Below are 7,991 nucleotides of genomic sequence, written 5' to 3'. Positions count from 1 at the left end.
GTCTGTTTAAATTTCAAATGATCATGTTTTGGTTTTTTTTTCTGATAGGAAAAAAAATATTCTGAAATTTTTGAGCTAACAGGTGGCATGAGCTGTAATCATGAATACATTTTACCTGTTGTATTAATTCCTTAGAAGGGAAAGGTTCTTTCTCACATTGACTTTGAAGTCTCAAATCAGATTCAGTCATTAAAAAAGAAAAAAATTGCTATGTCTATATTCTGAATAGTAATCAGTTCTCGCTAACTAGTACTTAAGGTCATGTTTTAACCTGTTAAAATTATATTATCGAAACCATTATTTTTAAGGTCTGTCTGAAGAGCCTAGCCTTTTGACTGTTTTGCTCTGGGCAAAAGTGAAATGTTGCATTCTTCAAATCCACTTGCTATGACTTGAACAGTGGGTAAGCAGTTATTGGTCAAGATAATATTGATATTTTAAATTACTTTTATTAAAAAAATGGTTATATTAAAATTAGGTACAGGATGACTTCTTCCTTTTCTTCCCTTTCTTTTCTCTCTCCACTGTCCGAGAAGATCACTCTTCAAGCAGAAGAAATTTTTTGAGCTTATCTTCAGGAGACTGACCATTTCAGTAGTCCCTTTACACAGATGGATACCTGTGTTAATGGTGATATTAATTTTTCGACCTCAGGAGAAGACTATCCTTATTTTCTCAATGTCTTTCTTACACCAGGTTAGTAATAGCTAGTTTGTTACCTACTCTAACAAGAGCATAGATAGTTATAGCTGTATAATTGCATTTTTCTCTGATAGAAACCACATTCCATGGGCTAAGTATATGAATGAGCATGCATGTGACAAGATTACCGACTGTGGCAGGAACTTATACCAGAGGGAAGGAAATTCCAAGGACAGTAGCAGTTCATAAAATATGATGTGTATACCATGTCTAAGAAATTTCAAACCTGGGAGGAAACACTAGAAGGTAATCAGGAGCCTTTAAATGTGGCAATAGATACGACAGATGTATGAATATATTTTTGTCTTCATTAGCAAGTCAGGTAACTCTGGCAGGAATTAGAGGACAAGGGAAGGAAGATTGGCAGAGACAGCTCATATGCAGTTTAAATAATTATTTATGGATTTATGTGGAGAAGCAACTTCACACTGGCAGAGCACATATCTCTGAGGGTGATGAATGTGTGGTTCAGTCAAATCAAATGCTAAAATTTCCTTACCCCTTGGAATCCGTATAGCTTCCTTTTGATTATATAGCTAGCGTATACCATTTTTCATCAAGAAGTATGACTGCCCATATGGTGAGCAAAGCTGTGCAATGTAACTATATCACTCCAGAAAATTGATTTCAAACGTGTCCATAGGTGGGAGAAACACCATAAAAAGTACACTTCGGGGCCCGCTGAAGTACCATTGAGAGTCTTGGCTAGCAATGTAGCAGCCTTTCCATTTGTTTGGCTAATTGGCATAAATACTTTTTCAGGGAGGTAACAGAACTGACAACAGAAAGCACCATGGAAAAAATTGCAGAGAAAAATGACTTGGTTTAATCATTGACACAGGATGAAGAATGCATGGTTCACATAAGATCGTAGTAAAAAGCATGAACTGCAAAAGGTTATCTGGGAAATAGTTGTATTCCACTTACAATAAGTTCTGTACATAAAATGGCTTTCACAAGAGGTGAATTGATGCAATGAACTTAAGAATAAGGTTCTCAACAATTTTTTTTTTTGGCAAAATGAAAACAAAGGACTGGTAATACAAGCTGACAAAATTCATTATTCAAATCAGAACCACGTCCTCAACTTTCTGCCAGCAGTTAGCTGTGAGGAAAAGTGCGAGTGGACTATTTGTGTAATTTACTGCAAGTACACTCGTGTTACTCCTTGTTTTTTTTAATTTGGTACTTCTTTGACAGTTCTTAATATATGAAGCACAACTGGTAGTTATTGCTGATAGTAGAAAAACAGTTCACATACCCTAGCCTTCTGTGGCATGGAAGGTGTGTACTGTGTGTTGCAGTTCTTATCAACAGAGCATGTAATCTCCATTGGCAAAACGGCGACAAGTCAGTACAAGCAGGAATCAGAAAGTTAAGAATGCAGCAATCTTTTAACACAGAGAAGTAATAATGTTATGTTTTCTTACCTGCAGTAATTAATCATTTGTTGCAACATTTTGACAGAGATTCTAATTGTCCTTTACTGCATATGTCATTTGTTGAAAATGGAAGCAGAAGTTGAATTAAGTAAAGATTTTTTTTTTTTTTTGGTAGAACATCTATGACACCCATGTGCACACTTTAATCACCAGTTAAGAGCGTAAGTAAGAGTGTTCTTTTCTCAGGGATTGGATCCAAGCTCTGAAGAAGCATGACTCTTTTGAAGACCTAAATAGAATTTGACATCTAACCTGAGTTCTGTAAAAACCTACCTTACAAACTGCAGTTAATACCCCACACAAGCAACTGGATAAACCAGAACAGGCTTACTAAATTAAAAAAAATATAAAAAAAATTAAAAAGATTAAAAATATGCAAGATGTCAAAATTTTATTTTCAGAGGCAAACATTTTTTACTAAGAATCGATGAGTTCTGGAAACATAGATGAAACAACTTTTTGTTTAGGTTAAGTACTTTAAGGGAATATAGACTGTGAATCATTTACATAGTGCAAATATTTTTTTCAGGTTAATCCCAGGTTTTTATTTTTTCTTTAAGAACTGATCAGTTATTCCACTGAATTATGCCAAAGTTCTTCTTAATCCAGCATTTCCTTAACTTTTCCTCATATTACACCCACCTTGTCCCATTCAGATCAGTGGTGTTGCCTAAAGAGAGACTGCAGAGAAAAAGAGGCCAAGATAAGATAAAGAGAGTAGGTCCTTTAATCAGCCTACACGCCCAGGGAATACACATGATGCATACGTGTCCATACAGTGGTTATATGATTTTATAATAAGGTCCATCCAATCCCAGATCTGTCCACCCCCAGTTCTGCCCCCTGACACGCCCCTTTGGGAATTGGGTCTGGGGGCGTTTGGGACCCCTTCTTCCTCATCTTTTTCTTCTTTGCAGCATGTATAGTCCTTGGAGCTCCTCCAAAGTTCTGGGCTTGAAGGTCACTGTCTGTGTGATACCTTCTGGTCCAGGCCTAGAGTACTTTTCTACAGTTCTATCTTGAAAAGAAGACTAAACATGCTAACGGAATTTAGAGGGATTGATATGAAATGGTGTAATAAGGTTGGGTGTGTGTAACTATTATGCTTCAGGGTAAGGGATATAAATACAGCTACATTAAAATCTACATTTACTACACAACTACTTCTAAAATCTACAAAAGTTAAAAAATCCAAAAAACTCTGAGGCATCAGTCCCCCCTTTTGGGATGGACAAAACTCAATCTTATCCAATCTCTACCACTTATACCTAGCATTATACCAAAGGGATGACCAACACCTACAGCATCAGGTCATGTAATGAGCTATTACACAAACACTAATTATGTATATCACTAATAGAAACAGTTGTTTTATCCAGGTCCAGTTGGTAACTATGAAGTAAGTTTATAGATGTTATCTCCGTAAACCTAATGAGACATTCTCAGGAATCATCCAGTGGAGAATTTAAACTTGTTGCCAAATTTCAGCCATAGTGCAAATCCAGCACTTGCTTTCATGAAAAATATTGGATGCATTTTTACTAAAATCCAATGTAAATTTTGGTTTTAAACCCGATCCATACTTATCAGTGGTATTAGACAATACACACAGAAAAATAGTTTAAACATAATTTTAACAGTTTGTAACAGAGGCTTTCTTCCCTCTGGGTAGGAAATCCAGGGTTCTTTGCCAACAGCTCTGACCATGATGGAGATGGTCAGCAGAACTTGAAACAGTTCTTTCCATTTGACTTGCAGGGGTTTCAGTCCCACTGTTTAGCATAGGCTGGACAGTTTGTGTTTATAGTTTGTGGGCTGGAACAGATGAACAGGATTGTCCAGTCCCAGAGGTCTAGATGACATGATGATTCCCTGCAGTTTCTGCAAAGCAGAGTCTAAACCATTCAACAATTCTGCAGATTAACCTTCCCTTATGTGAGTAGCGATCACGTTGTTTTTCCACCTTGGATTGTATGTGGATCTTTTAAAAAGGCCATATGCAGGACCTGAACCGACATCATAGATATTTCTTGACAAACCCTGTTTGTTTGTGCTTTGTGAGCCGATGAAGTGTGACTCTCTGTCCGATGACAATCTCACAGGAAACCCAAATCTTGGAATTCCTGCATCTTGACTGTGTGAGAGGAACTTGAGCTTTTATAACATACAGTGATTAACTGCCAGTCATAGATCTATAGGCCAGTTAGGAGCTTACCAGAAGCAGGCTGTGTCTGAATGCAACACCAGACAGCACCCTGGCAGTGCCAGTAGTTCATCGCAGAGAGCTTGTACTCTCTGGACAGATTCCAGGCCTTATCGGGGGACAGGTCATCCTGCCACAGTCTGCCCCAGACTGCACTCAATCATCTTTACCTCATGGGGTGCTAGTGCAGGTACCTCTTGCCTCCATGGATAAAAGCATCCTCATGTATTGGGTTAGGTGCACTCATGTATATGTGCCTGTATGTGTATGTGGACACCAAGAGAACAGCTGTATTACAATAAAGCTAGGAAGCAATCTAAGCAAACCATTTAAGCGATCTAAACAAATCATCCCACTAACGATGGGGTTTGAGACCAGTTTGTCTCAAAGATTGCAGGCAAGATGCACGTCATGTCTCAGGGTGCCATGGGAAGGTCCACAGAACCAGTGCTGTTGCAGTGCTGCAGCCACCTTCTCACCCCCCTTTCCGTCCTAACACAGGACTCTTCTGTGAAACTCAGCGTTCACACACTCCTAGATGACACTGGATGACAAAGTATTTTAGATGCATAAGGTAGATAAATTTGATCTCACAATGACATGAAATCCTATACAGATTTCCCCACCAAACCATCCCTTTCACGAGATGCAGTAGCCAAAGAGATGCAGATATTCCAAACAGTGTTTGCAAAATGTTGTTAAACTTCTCTGTCCTAGTTAGAACAGCTGGGACCAGTTCATCACTGTACGGGTGTAACCCAAAACTGTGTATTCTATAGCCTTCCATGCCATTTCCCAGAAACTGTTATCAATAGACCATTTACACCCTCTGCCCAGAGCAGCCTGACTCCTCAGGCTATAAACTGGGTGTTAAGAGGCCTGTGAGATAAGAGGATGCTCCTGTCCTCACACCCATTGTGGAACTCCCCACCCTGAGGGAGGTACTGGGCATTCCTGCCTGAACTGGAGGATATATAATCTTGGGGTCTTGGGACTTTTTTAACCACTCGTGGAATCCAGAGGAAGACTGCAGACCACCACTCTCAACCAGATTGCAGACCACCACTCTCGACTGGACTGCAACCACCACTTTTCAACCAGACTGCAAACACCACTCTCGACCGGACTGCAATCACCACTCTTGACCAGACTGCAACAGCACTCTCACCCACAGGTTTTTCCCTCTCCTTTTACTTTGAACTCAGGGGGCCCAAAGAACACCACTCTGTTCATGCCCCAGGGTGCTGGGTTATACATTTGGGTTTTGTGGGTTAAAACCAATTGTTTGTCTGTATAATCGTACTTACTGTATTATTTTATTAAATTATTATTCTGACTTATAATCTCTCTTTTTGAGTTGAGTTCATTTCCCCTGCCGGTTTACCTTTAAACCGGCAGGTGCTCGAACAGAACATATACAAATATGAACATTGCAGACTTTAAAGCAGTCAATATAGCAAAAGCAATATAAGCTTTCAATTCTACTGTAATTAAACTAACAGTAAGAGAAGCCTAACAGCAACATAGGATAGAAGATAAAAAACCCAAATACAATAGTCATGGCACTGTCTGGTGTTCTCACAGTATTATTCAAATTGCAGTCTGATTCTTATATTACCACCTTTGGAGATCATAGGCTGATCTTACAACAGTTCTTAACCGTGACAGAAGCTTTTACCTGTCTTAGGAATTCTTGTTACAGTCCAAATCCTTTTGTCTTGATGTGTCTGACTTGCAGTTGTTAAGGCACGTTCCATTATTTGTTCGCTTCTGCATAAAAGTTGTTTCCACTTTCAGTCTCAGTTCTGGTGGCACAGTTTCCAAGTCTGTCTGCTGAAATAAGACTTTCTGCAGTCAACTTCTGATACATTGTTAGGTCACATTGAAAGCAAAACAGTGGTTTTGCCACAGCCCCCCAAACTGAATCAGGGCACAGAGGGCAGGAATGTTCATGGACTGCGAGCCTGGAACAGGCCCAGAGCACATGGGCCGAAACAACTAGCTCTTCTCCCCCCCACTCCCTTCGTGTTAGTCAGTCCAGCGGGCCGGGGGAGGGCCACAGCGGTGGGACGGTGCCGGTCGCTCAGCCTTCCGAACCTCCTGTACCCCTCCGCAGGTCACCATAGGGACAGTTACCACAAGAGCCAGTCTTGGGTAAGCTGCCGTTCTGAGCTTCCCTTCTCGCTGTTGCAAAACGTATCTTTCCCCGTTTTTGCCTACTCCTGGACTCCGTTGCTATGGCAACATTAGGAGCAGGAGCCCGAGCAGGCAGGGCACTGCCAACTCGGCAGGTGGGGCGGGCCCAGGGGCGGTCCGGGGCAGGACCATTTGTGCTCTGGTCCACTCTCCTCTCCGAGGCGGAGAGCTGTCCTGCCGGGTGGGTGGCTGCGCCCACGGCGGCTTTGGGGGTCCGAAACTGGACTTCCCAAAACTGGGGGGGAAAACCAAGTGTTGTGATTAAAAAATCCGAAAAGCTCTGAGGCATCAATAGGTAACCAAAAATGCTTACAGGCAGTGGTAAGGTGTGACTGTTTTGCTTTTTCTAACATAATCTAGTAGAGTCAAGAATGCCACACTACTTATAAAAAAAAAAAATAGAGTATTTTCTTTAGGCTGGGACAACTGCATTCTTAATTAAACTTCTTTGCTTTTCAGATGCAAAGGAAAAGGATTTCTATTTATGAAGGCAGTTTGTTGAACTTTGAGCTATTGATAGAAAGGTTCCCAGCACACTGCTGCATTCCACAAGTGCCTTTAGTTCCTAATGAGTATTAAAGGTTATGGTGTGGCAGTGGATTTGTCCCAAGCAGGTTATAGTACAACTCAAACAGACGTTGAAATAAGAATATATATTTAAAGGATACTAGCCTGCCAAAATCAAACTCTTAATTGAACTGCCTGGATGTAATAGAATTCTAATCCCTATTCCATGTGATATGAGTATTCTGCTGCAGTTCTGAGTGCTGTATGTCACGGTGGGCTTGTCAAACTCTGGTCCTTATTCAGAATTAAAGATGCTGGAATTAGTTTAGGGCTTTAGACAGGACAAGTCCTGAAGTGACATCTTTTTTTTTGATGTATGTGTTTTCCTTTCCTTTTTGTTTTTATGCATCTTTTAATTTTCATCAAGATCTGTTTCCAGCTATGCAGTGAAAACACTAGTAAGTTTATGGTTCAAAAATGTTGTAGGCTTTGCAGACTTAAAAGTTCCTAGGTAAAATTGCTACCAACCATGTGAAAAATTACTTGGATTTTCATCTCCCTGTTTTGTCGATGAGTATCTGTGTATTTTGCAAAATATGTTATAGGAATGGGATAAGCAGGATGAAAAGTACTTGAGGACTAAGACATTACTGAGAGCAAATTATTGAATAGACAGATGGGAATGAATGTTTGGGTGATATCTACTTTCCTGTACCCTTTGTCCTCCTTCTTTTGGGACACAGATCAGTGGGACATGCTATCTATTAAATGCTGTAGGAGAGAGCATGCTTCGTATGAATTCAGCATTCTTTCAGACCTTGACTTTAATAACATATGCAGAAAATTCTCCCGAGTGACATAGTTTGGAACCAAGTTTGTGGAAGCATTACAAACTTGATAAATTACCTGTTTTGTGTTTGGGGTTTTTTTACTAAGTAGTG

At 40.2% G+C, this 7,991-nt stretch overlaps 1 long non-coding RNA gene across 2 annotated transcripts; it reads right to left on the bottom strand.

Moving 5' to 3' along the window:
- Positions 1-429: 429 nt before the first annotated feature.
- Positions 430-6,583, bottom strand: LOC113998775. Of its 2 annotated transcripts, none has more exons than XR_005565311.1 (3): positions 6,026-6,583; positions 2,418-2,474; positions 430-619 (listed from the first exon to the last, which is right to left on the bottom strand). It is a non-coding gene; the product is annotated as an uncharacterized LOC113998775 (long non-coding RNA). The 2 variants fall into 2 exon arrangements; XR_003544611.2 differs by having other exon boundaries at positions 430-601.
- Positions 6,584-7,991: the final 1,408 nt, after the last annotated feature.

This window comes from Pipra filicauda, unplaced genomic scaffold, assembly GCF_003945595.2.
Source record: "Pipra filicauda isolate LSUMZ 115617 unplaced genomic scaffold, ASM394559v2 scaffold455_size529941_pilon, whole genome shotgun sequence".
NCBI lineage: Eukaryota > Metazoa > Chordata > Aves > Passeriformes > Pipridae > Pipra > Pipra filicauda.
The sequence above is the reverse complement of the archived record's forward strand: the minus strand, read 5'-3'. Positions and strand labels throughout refer to the sequence as shown.